The sequence below is a fragment of the Aricia agestis genome, chromosome 4, assembly GCF_905147365.1.
Source record: "Aricia agestis chromosome 4, ilAriAges1.1, whole genome shotgun sequence".
NCBI lineage: Eukaryota > Metazoa > Arthropoda > Insecta > Lepidoptera > Lycaenidae > Aricia > Aricia agestis.
In genome coordinates this window covers 6454425-6466769 of record NC_056409.1, presented here as the reverse complement: position 1 = coordinate 6466769, position 12345 = coordinate 6454425, and positions in this window count along the sequence as shown.

Here is a 12345-nt window from a genome sequence, read left to right as displayed (position 1 = left end):
TTAGGTCCCCGATTTGCAAAGGAATTAACTTCTCTGATAGTACATTTGACCCCTCCAGTCATAGGACATTTTGAGAAACTCCAAGGACACTATGGTGCTATGGCGGTGCAACCAGTCGCCGCTACCAACGAAATGCATAGAGGTATAGCGCAACCAAACGGATATCAGGTCAGGTCTCTATACAGCTGTATACATATTTTGTTGATAGCAGCGACCATTGCCTGATGTCCAATAAACCATAATATAATCTATACAAATATTATTATAAATGCGAAAATGTGTTTGTTTGTCTGTCTGTCTGCCTTTTACCTCTTCACGCTCAAATCACTGAACCGATTTAGCTGAAATTTAGTATGAAGATACTTTGAGTCTCGAGAAGGGACAAAGGACATTTTTCTTTAAGCATCGATTTTGAATTTTGAAAACTTTTATTTCGACATTCGATATAAAAGCAATAAAAGTTTAATCCATCAAGCCCTATAAGCTCACCGGTAAGCGAGACACAATAGAATAACAATAGATTTCCAAGAATCCACGATCGAAGGATTAAAGTGAAAAGAAAAGTTCTAAAACATTTAACAAAGCAAAACAGTCAAAATCCCTTACATTGTAAGTTGTAACTGAACAATGATTAAGGATATTAATTTGACTGATGGATTTCTCATTACGGATTAATCATCAAACTTCGGTAGTTACAAAACGAAATGTTCATTTCGGTATCGAAAACTTGTCAATTTACGTAAAATTAGTTTTCTATATGTGTTGTCGGAAAGCAAATAAATACAAATACAAATAATTTATTTTAAATAAAAATAACATGAACACATATGTAAGTAAATTTTATTCACCGCAATAGAGATATGTCTACGAACATGATGTAAACAGAGGCTGGGTAGAACAGGAAATACGGCACATATACACTGTAATAATTTTTACACGGAGCTGAAGGTGCAAAAGTCGGCAGTATCTGCTTAATATATTACCGTATATGTTCTTATATGTTACCACGTACAAGCTATAAAGATAGTCTTGATATATAAAGTATGGTGAAAAACTTCGTTGTAGGAGCACACACCTATGGGTGATGATCTCTATTTATTTCTACTTCTATTTGTATGGATTGTGTGTCCGTTATCTCTTGACTTTCAGTCCCGGAAAGAGACCAGTTTTTATCAGGGCAAAATTTACTGTTTCCGCATGATAAATGAATTAACAGCATACATTATAAACAAAACCTTAAAAAAAAGTTTAATAACTTAAACATAACCTTAAATATTTATTCTGTAGATAAAGAATAAAAATAGATTATGTGGGAGAGCCATGCTTCGGTACGAATAGGCTGATTCGACCGGAGAAATACTACGTTCTCACAGAAAACCGGCGTGAAACAGTGCTTGCGCTGTGTTTCGCCGAGTGAGTGAGTTTACCAGAGGCCCAATCCCCTACCCTATCCCTTCCCTACCCCTACCCTATCCCTTCCCTACCCCCCCCCCCCCCCCCCCCCCCTATTACCCTATTCCCTCTTAAAAGGCCGGCAACGCACCTGCAGCTCTTCTGATGCTGCGAGTGTCCATGGGTGACGGAAGTTGCTTTCCATCAGGTTACCCGTGTGCTCGTTTGCCCCATACTTCATTAAAAAAACGTAAAATAGTCATATTTGATATTATATACTAAGTAGTGAAATATGTTATTATACTTATTAAAAACTTTAAAAATATATTTCAGCAAGTAAACATTTTTGGTGTTTCTCAAACTCACCGAACTAAAAACAATCTTTCGAAAAACTCACCGAAATAAAAAAAATCTTTTGAAATTCTGCAAAAATACGATTCACTCAAAAAATATTGAACATTTGCGCAACTACGCAAATGTGTTTCCAAAGTTTCGGCCAACGAATATAGGTACACACTGTTCGATAAACAATGGAAACACTTGCCAAGTTTTTCCCAGTTTTCAGTTCGCAGATTTGTTTTTATACCCTTCTACTGATAAAACTTCCTTTTTCCTAACTTATTTAGTCATTGCATGGAGTTTTATTCGTCGTAAAAAGTTTATATTCGAGCCTCTGTGACCCTTAAGAATATATTTTTGTGCTCCAAAAAGGAGGCAAAATCTTTTTGTTTTTAAGTATTACTAAATCTTATCCAACCTTACATTATTGAAAATTGGTTTACTAGAGCTACGTGTAAGATATTTGCCCTCTTTATAGTGATTGAGAATGTGTATCTAAAATGAAAAGCGTGTTGGAAAAGCCGAGTTTTCCTTTCCTTATCACTACCGTACCTATCAGTTTATCCGCGCGGATAATTTTATTTAATTTTTTATTTTCGTGTATCTCTTCTCTTCGTGGGTCTCCAAACAGTCTTATATAAATATTAATAAAGTAAAGTATGCAATTATAATATTTACTAAATGCAAAACCAACGGCGGTGACCAATGTTTGTGTGTCAATTGTGTGTTAAGTATGTTTGTTAATAATAGTTAAATTAAATTTAGTATAAATAATTGTAAGTATAATGTTTGTAAATTATTGATTGAAGAGGAATGCAAGGTTCTAATTATTTATAATATGTACATTTTTAAGTCTATCGATAAGACATTTTTTGTATTTGGCATGTTTGAGAGCAAATATAATATCTATATCATTGAAATGATTATTAAAGTTACGAACTATTCGAGCAATGGGAGATCGTATACCTGCGTTGGTATGTAATGTTCTACCTTCCACAGCTACGCAGTCTTGCGCAATACTTTTTAATTTTTATTATATTCGGAAGAGTTGATAACTTAATAAATAAGTGATATTTTATTATTTACCTCGATTATACCTATTTACTTCTCACTATCTACTGACAATTACTTCTGCAATCTATATATATAAAACTCAAAGGTGACTGACTGATTGACATAGTGATCTATCAACGCACAGCCCAAACCACTGGACGGATCGGACTGAAATTTGGCGTGCAGGTAGATATTATAACGCAGGCATCCGCTAAGAAAGGATTTTAAAAAATTCTCCCCCTAAGGGGGTAAAATAGGGGATGAAAGTTTGTATATAATAATACTTCATAACGCGAGCGAAGCCGCGGGCAAAAGCTCGTAATATTATAAATGCGAAAGTGTCTATTTGTCTGTCTGTTACCTCACCACGCCCAAACCGCTAAGCCAGTGTTGTTCGGTGTGGAAATACTTTGAGTCTTGGCAAAGGACATTAGGATACTATATTTTTATCCTGGAAAAATGTATGGTTCCCGCGCGGTAAAGGAATTTTAGCGCAATGGAGTTGCGGGCGTCATCTAGTTCAGGGGTCACCAAATGGCGGACCGCGGTCCGCACCAGGACCCGCCAACCCATTGTGTGCGGACCAAGCATTTTCGAAGATGAACATAGTTAAAAATAATTTTCGGTCTCGAGTCTCGACTTACTGATGAACATCTCTAGGATTTAGGTAATATCACTTGCACCAATTTCACTCCAAACATCAGAGAGATAATTAGCTACAAAAATTATTGTCACTTTTCTCATTAATGTACAGTATATAAATACCTTTGTAAATTCTGTAATATACCTTTGTTTAATCGTTTTTTTTTATGTGTAGACCGCGATGGTTTCATGTCTTAATGTGGACCCCGAGTGAAACTAATTGGTGACCCCTGATCTAGTGCATTATAAATTAGTAATTACCTGAAACACTTTAATCAAACCAAAACATTATGTTTGCTAGTCGGCAGGTACGTAGTTACGTAGTCGGATGCATTCTGATAATGAATGCTCGGTTTTAAACAAATATTATAAATATATAGATAGTGTATATAATATACACTATTGAGTGAGCCAAAAACTTTGTATCCCTTTTGACGAAAAATGGGTAAACGTAGGTGAATGAAATTTTGCACACTTATAGTTTATATTATGGTGTGAAGGAGTGCATCGAGCTAATACTATTTTGAAATTATGCTTTTATCATACATTTTTTTAACAAATAAAACATTACACACACTACAACACACACACACATGAGAAATGACAGATTTTTGAGTAACAAGCCTATACATACGAATTGATACGTTGATACTAAGGTCGAATTTCGACCATTGGGCGATCTCTAGTATAAATAAGCTATTGATTCTAACCCTGCAACAACATAAATCAACCTTTGGTCTTCACTGGGCTGGAAAAGGATCGATGTATTTCGGGTTCCAATTCTAGTTAAACTAATTGCTTCTACACAACACACAAACCAACAAGATAGAATCAATAAACAACAAATACGTATGACAAAACAACCAAAAACTACACAAGTTAGCTCTAATAATAATAAGATCAAGTTCACTTATTGATAACTATTCGAAACCGGAGAACATAATCAGGCTGTCATAGCTTAGAAGTCTTACCGCCGTACTCAGAGACAATAAATTACGATTAACCTTCCATTTAATGAAGAGTTTGACTGATAATGTATGGGGCTTATGTCAAAATTTTAAATTAATTACTTTTAACTAATTAATGTTCCACTCTGAGTGCAGCAGTTAGAACCTAGATAAAGGATGACAGCTAATGAATTTCGACGACCTCTGCGGCTCAGTATGTGGGCTGTTGGTAGCTCAAGCCGGGGGTCGCGAGTTCAAATCCCGCCGACGGAACAAAAAGTTTTCAAAGTATCTGGGTCGTGGATATACAGTATTAAAATATATGTGTATCATATAATAAAAATCTTAAATATATGTATAGTATAAAAGTATTAAATATTATATTTCCGTTGTCTGGTACCTGTAACACAAGTCCTTCAGGAACTTAGCCCGGGGCCAGACTGACGTGGTGTGAAGATATTATAATGAATGAGGGCATAGATACTAGAATGAATGAGGGCTGACCAAGTTCAGGATAACTGTCGCTTATTAGATTAACCATGTTTATTGTTTACAGTAAACGGTGATAGGCTGACGATTATAAAATAACACAAGCTCATTTCAGTGTAATCATTCTACATAATATTACAAGCACTTTAAAAATAACAATCCTGGTTTCACATATCCATCCACGATGCATAAAAAGAACTTTTAATATAAAGTGAAAAAATCTATATTATATCTTATTCTCAAATGAAATGAGTTCAGAGTGGAACCACGGGAGCTAGCTAGTGCTAATTAAAGGCATATTTTATAGAGTTCGCTTTAAACTATGTTAGCTGGTATTCATGGAGAGCGTCACACAGACCATTAGTGGCATAGAGGCTCACAATGAAATCAGAGAAAATTTCCTTACAACCTCCATAATGGCTTTTAGTGGCGCATTAAAGACCCAATTACCTACTGTGAATTTCGTGTTTAAACTTTGGTGTAGGGTGTGTTTATGGTCAAGGCCCTTCAATATACTAATTAAAAGTTTTTTTTTTTATAAAAATGGAAAAAAGTTTCAATAAATAAAAAAAATAAAACTTTATTCTGAAATGGGCACAAAACGTAGTAAAAACTATCAACGCAATAAAACAAAAGGATGACCTCATTCAGTTAGTACTTCTAATTCTTTTTTCTACTGTTTAAAATAAATTGGAACAGCGTATACAAAGAAACAAAGCCAAAAGTCAACAGGCTGTGGTCAGTGGTGCACTTAGTCCGAAACTGGTTTTTGACTTTAAAAATATACGTGAAATCCTATTAACCCAAGAGCCAGCTACAGCCCTCCATCATTTTATAAAGTTGAAAGTTTTTCCGATTATGACCCCTGTAGGCCTATATCGAGGTAACAACGACTAGGAAGTATAGAGTTTCGGTCGCGCTTACAGCTTACTTTAGGAGGTAACCAAGTCTGAAGGTCTACCTAACTTTACGACGTATAAGGTTTAATTTTTTTCTTCGGGGTAAGAATAGATATATTATATTGTAATAGGAATCTCATCTCCCGCTGCCAAAGACAGTTGACAGTTGCCAGACCATCTCGAAGTACGAAGGTGCTGGTTGGCAGCGGGCGACATGAAGCAACCGCAGACGACGTGTCGTCGCGACACTACTGTTTTCTATGTATTTCTATGAAAAGTGTCGCTAGCTACGGAGAGTATTGAAAAGTGTCGCTAGCTGCGCAGAGTATTTCATCGAAATACGTAGAAACCAGTTCTGTCGCGACGACAAGTCGTCTGCTGCTGCTTCATGTAGCCGGTTTCCAACTCGACCTTAATACTTAAGGCGAGGATAAACCTCAATTTGTTATTCCGCGACTTCCGGTTTACCTAGTTCCAATATAATAACGAAGTTTTAAAAAATATGAGGTATAAAGCACAATATTTAAAATACCTTAAACCATAAACATTTTAATAAAACTTAATACTTTGGCTGTAATTAATTTTCAAACTCACCTCCAATAAAAATCTATTTCATCGAAATATAAGTATTAACTAGGATAATTATACATTTTATTTGAATAAATTGTTAGTAAATCTATATTAAAAATTCTTTAACCGAACAATTTTGTTTCTTAATGTTTATTTCCAAAGATATTAAAAAAAAACATGAAAAATAGAGAAAATCCGTTTGAGTGACTTCAGTTTTATGCTAAGCTAAAATGAATCTTATTGCGATGCGTATACGCTAGGTCTTTGGTTGTTTGCAAAGTTATAGTTTTGGATTGAGATTAATCCCTGCCTTAAGAGGCGAAATTATGACCGAAACTTCATAGTCTTTAAAAATGACGAAAATCTGGCTGTCGCTGGCTCTTGGATTTACAAAATTCAAAGAATACAATATAATGGTTAACATCACTGTGTAGGGCCGTATTTGCAACACAAACGTCGGTCCCTTTGACCGGCGACACGTATCAAATACAATTTGTACATATTGTCTATTCATATTATCGCAATGCGTTCTACATTTTTATATCTAAAACTGTACGGTTTTAGCGTGAGTCACCTTGGTGATTGATCTTTGGAGTCTATTGTACAGTGTGCTTTTAATCCTACATAATTTATGGAGCTAGTGTTATTTTTTTTTACATGGGGAAACTAGGTACTTTTTAATCCTACATAAAATATGGTGCTAGTGTTATTCCATACAGTTTTTTTACATGGGGAAACGCTTTACGCATTCCTGGCGGACTGGTGATAAATTCCAGGGTATGTGGGCTATTTGCTCTACCCACAAAACCCCATGGCGTTCCACTCCCCGCTTGAGGCAGGTACGATAGAACCTACCACAACTCTATCAGTATTCAGCAAGTAGCACAATATTATTATAATGTCAAGAACGATTTTGGAAAGAAATACCTTCCTACTAATAAATATCTTACATTGTTTAATTTGTACAGATCCCTGGTTTCAAATCATAATTGCTTTATTTGTTTGTAGTTTCGAAATTTCCTTCCAAAATTCATAGGTAAGTACTTAAATAATAAATTTAATTTTAATAATATAGAATGCTTTTAAAATATTCTATGATTTTATTATTTTGCATCAAATCTCTTTATAAAAACTAAATTTAATTTTTTACACAAATAGAGCCACTTAGGTACCTACTTAGCTGCATACTAAAATTATATTTAAATAACTTAGTTTACACAACATTTTAATAAAACTTAAAAACTACTGCAAATCTAATTAAGTTAAAAAGTGTAACTTCAGCTCACTTTGTTTAACGTTTAGACTAATTTTATTATGCAAAGTAAAAAGTATGAATAAGAAGCCCTTTGATAAAAACTAGTACCCTGATTCCGCTACATTAATTCAACATTAATAAAGCTTGATTCTTTGTTCTATTGATCTACGTTGTCAAAGGTCAATGATGTGTGTTTAATATTTTATAGGAATGCCATTTCATACTTAGATGGGCACTAGATGGGCCTAAAATATAAACAATATTCAAATTCACGTAAGCGTAAAAAAAATATTGCAGTTCCAATAGCGAAGATAAATATCAAAATACATCGCAAGCGTCTTTTTGATTTGTAGTTTTACTGTCGAAACTCGAAACTGTGCGATTTGAGTAAAGGCTCAACATATTGTAACTTAATAAAAATTCTACAATCTCAAAAACGACTGAACCGATTTTGATAAAACTTGCAGTATTCCCTAAGTTAAATAATAAGAACAACAAATAAGAATTACTTATATCGGACTAGTAGTAGCGGAAATATGCGAACACAAAAATAAAACCATACATTACACTTTTGAGGCTCATTTGTTCAGACGCTAATATACAAAAACTGGGCAGTTCTGGAAATATTACATACATACGGGTCCAATCTATAATCTCCTATTTTGAAGTCAGTTAAAAATAGAATCTGGGTACACCTTTCCAGTAACAGTACGTGACTTTTATAAAAATCTTATAAAAATAAACCTTATAAGAGATCTTTTTGCGCTTATTCTCGGATCAAGGGACGATTTTCTTCGAGTGTTCGAGTCGACTTTTTTCCTTCACTCGTTACTCGTTAGTGCTTGTTTGATTGAGACTAACTGATATAGAATACGACGATTTCAAATGTAATGTACCTTATCGGTTTATGAAACCTTTATTCGTTGAAAGTGAAATACTTATAGTAACTTGTTGTAACCTAATGGTGTTAATCTCACTGCTAAAATGATTTTTATTATAATTAAGTACCTGGATGACCGAGCTTTGCTCGGTATAGCAAACACTCATTGACTTCGTGTTAAGTAAAAACGCCATCTGCTGGAATAGCTTTAGCTGTTGTTTTGTCGTTAAAACAATTGAGTAGTTGCTCACAAAATAGTCAGGAAGAGTCATATTTTTCTGTTTATCGATAAAACACGAATAAAATGACATTTTCTAAAAATGATTCCTAGCTAGATCAAAGACATAAGTTACCTATCAAATAATACTATTGTTACAAATCGTTTAGACTACAAATTAAAAAAAACATACTATCATACTAAATAATATTATCATACTAAATTTTAACAAAATTGGTTGAGTCGTTTGGGCGTGAAGAGGTAACAGTGCAAACAGTATAATGTTAGTATATAAATACATTGATAACATAGCTTTATGCCTTATTGAGGCGTTTGTAAAAATAATCTTAAAGCGGTGTATAGATCCATAGTGTTATTGAGAAGAGAAAGAGGGCTTGATTGATTAAGGTTCTGATTTATTATGGTGTTCACTTGTGATGTAATCTTTCATATGAAGTCGAGGAAAGGATAGATATATATTATGTTGTAAGATATATGTTCACGACAGCATCGATTTCCTACACTACACCATAATTGTATTCAGGCTATTAAAGTCTAAATTAACTACAACTAATAAAATATGCCAGCTAGTAATCGCTGTTTACGTTTAAAATTAAAAATACTATTGATTAATTATTTTTTAAAATAATATTATTAGAAACACAATAAAAAAAGGGAACAGTTTATTGATAAAGAAAAATTTTTTTTTTTTAAATTTTTCGGCAAAAAAAGTTGTAATATAATGTAAAATGATGATCAACAGTTTACTGTGTTGCAAATTCAGATACCTAAATAACTATACACGATTTTTCGAGCAACAGAACGGGGCAATAGTTAGCCGCATTGCTCGCTCACTGTAAACGGAAAATTGTGGATATTTTTCTACCCCTTTTTATACCCTTACAAGTGAATAATCCAGTTTTGTTTGCATAGTGATGTTACTTTTAATTTATATATAATCGATAAAAACACTAATAAATGAAATACAAACAATAATTATTAATACACAGAAAACAAGATAGCAGCCAAAATGTCGGGTAAGTTAGCCGCGACAAAATTCATAAGTTATCTTTATTTAAAATACAAATCCATACTAATATTATAATTAAATGCGAAAATGTGTCTGTCTGTCGGTCTGTCTGTCCGACTGTTACCTCTTCACATCCAAACCGCTGAACCGATTTTGCTGAAATTTGGTATAGAGATATTTTGAGTCCCGAGAAAGGACATAGAATACGTCTTTTTGTCCCGGAAAAATGTACGGTTTCCGCACAATAATTTTTTAAGATTTGCGCGTAAACTATTCAATCTATTTTGATGAAATTTGGTATGGAGATACTTTGAGTCCCGAGACAGGACATAGGATACTTTTTGTCCCGGAAAAATGTACGGTTTCGGCACAATAAACTTTTATGATTTGCGCGTAAACTATTCAATCGATTTTGATGAAATTTGGTATGGAGATACTTTTAAGTCCCGAGAAAGGACATAGGATACTTTTTGTCCCGGAAAAATTGTTAAAGCGAGCGAAACTGCGGGCAAAAGCTAGCAAGTAATAGTTTAAAAAGCACGCTTTTTTATTTAAGTATTTTTTTTTTCAAAATATATCATCAAATTATTGCATTGTCATTGGCTCTTAATACGTGTAGGTATGCAAAGTTTCGAAGTAATTAGACTACTGGAGATGGGTAAAACTCGTGTTCAAAGATTCCGTTACATACATACAGCCCAAGCTTAGAAAAGCATGAATTTTTAATTTTGTTAGTGTCGTATTATCTCGAAAACAGCTACACCGATTTGGATAATTTTGATCTTGAAATATTTGTGAAACTTCAGGGAAGGTTTGTACGGTGAGAAAATATTTTTGGTGGTAAGTGATACCAAGTTCACCGGGTAAGATATCTATATATTAATACGTGAGCCAAAAACTTTGTATCCCTTTTGACGAAAAATGGGGAAACGTAGGTGAATGAAATTTTGCACAGGTATAGTTAACATGTTGAAGGAGTGCATCGAGCTAATATTATTTTGAAATTATGCTTTTATCATACATTTTTTAACAAATAAAACACACACTACAACACACACACTAGGAAAAATGACAGATTTTTGAGTGACAAGGCTATACATACGAATTAAACTCTTTTATTTATGTTTGAAGTCTGTTGACAACAAGGTGACTAATTAAAAATGGATTATAGTTTTTTTTATTGAATCTGAGATACTATTAGACAATGCTTTCACGGCCAGTCTCGGTTCAGTTGAGTCCCAGAGACAAGAGTTGAAAAAAAATATGATAAATTCAAAAATTCAATATTTTTTTACAAAATATAGGTAGTAGTCCTAACGTCGTTGAAACTAAGGTCGAATTTCGACCATATCTCTTGTTTTATTAAACATCACATTTTTTTCTTGATAGGAAACCGGAGTAATATCTCTACAAGATTGGAATATTGACTTTGTCTTTATTTCTACGAATTCGATTTGATAGTATGTCGATCATTCTGTTGGGTCAAATAATATTACATAGAATGTTAATAATGTAAATAACTTCTTGGCAAACCACCAACTCTATCGTTTTGGTATTCATTTTGAGATATCGTTGTGACTGTACAAAATAGATGGCAATGAATCTACATTCGATATAGTAAGTATATTTCTGTTCCTAAATAATATACTTATTCAAATACCTTATTATTTATTCCTAATAATTCAAAATAATATTCTTTGTATTTAATCCCCTAGTTCGATCTCTTGCGAGTAGAATTAAAAAACTTTTTTTTTTACTTTTTTAATCAGAAAATATTAAGTATATTGATATTTTAATCGAATTAGCATTTTACGAGTATATTATAAAGAAATTCAAAAATGTGTTTTTATCGACAATGACATAGTTCCCACAACTATCTTGACCTGTGCAAAGCAAAAGAAACATTCTGTATATTTTCCGGTCTAGCGAATCCAGTAATCATCCAGTCAAACGGTTTTATACAGATAGCTTGTATTTATTATACCCATTTGGAAACATAGTTAATTTATTTTAATATCGGATATCCCATTCGATGACTTCACTTAATGACGTTTAGTCAAGACGTTGAACGTTACAGTCAACGACTTGACGAATTTAATTAAATGATTTCATTCAATAAATACGCTAGTCATTCAATCAAATTGCAGATTGAACCAGACAACTGCTACATAATATACATAATACAGTATTATATTACTAATTCCAAACTTGTCACGGAAAAATTAAAATTATAATGTTCTTTATAAAAAAAAACCTAAAATGTTTTAAATATTCTACAACAATTTAGGTAGGCTGTAGATTTTAATGTGTAGTCGTCCTCCTCATTAATATTAATAATTTAATAATATCCATACTAATTTATATATATATATATATATATATATATATATATATATATATATTTGACGACCTCTGTGGCTCAGTGGTGAGCGCGTTGGTAGCTCAAGCCGGGGGTCGCGGGTTCGAATCCCGCCGACGGAACAAAAAGATTTTCAAAGTTCCTGGGTCATGGATGTGTATTAAATATGTGTATCATATAATAAAAATCTAAAATATATGTATAGTATAAAAAGTATTAAATATATGTCCGTTGTCTGGTACCTGTAACACAAGTCCTTCAGGTACTTAGCAC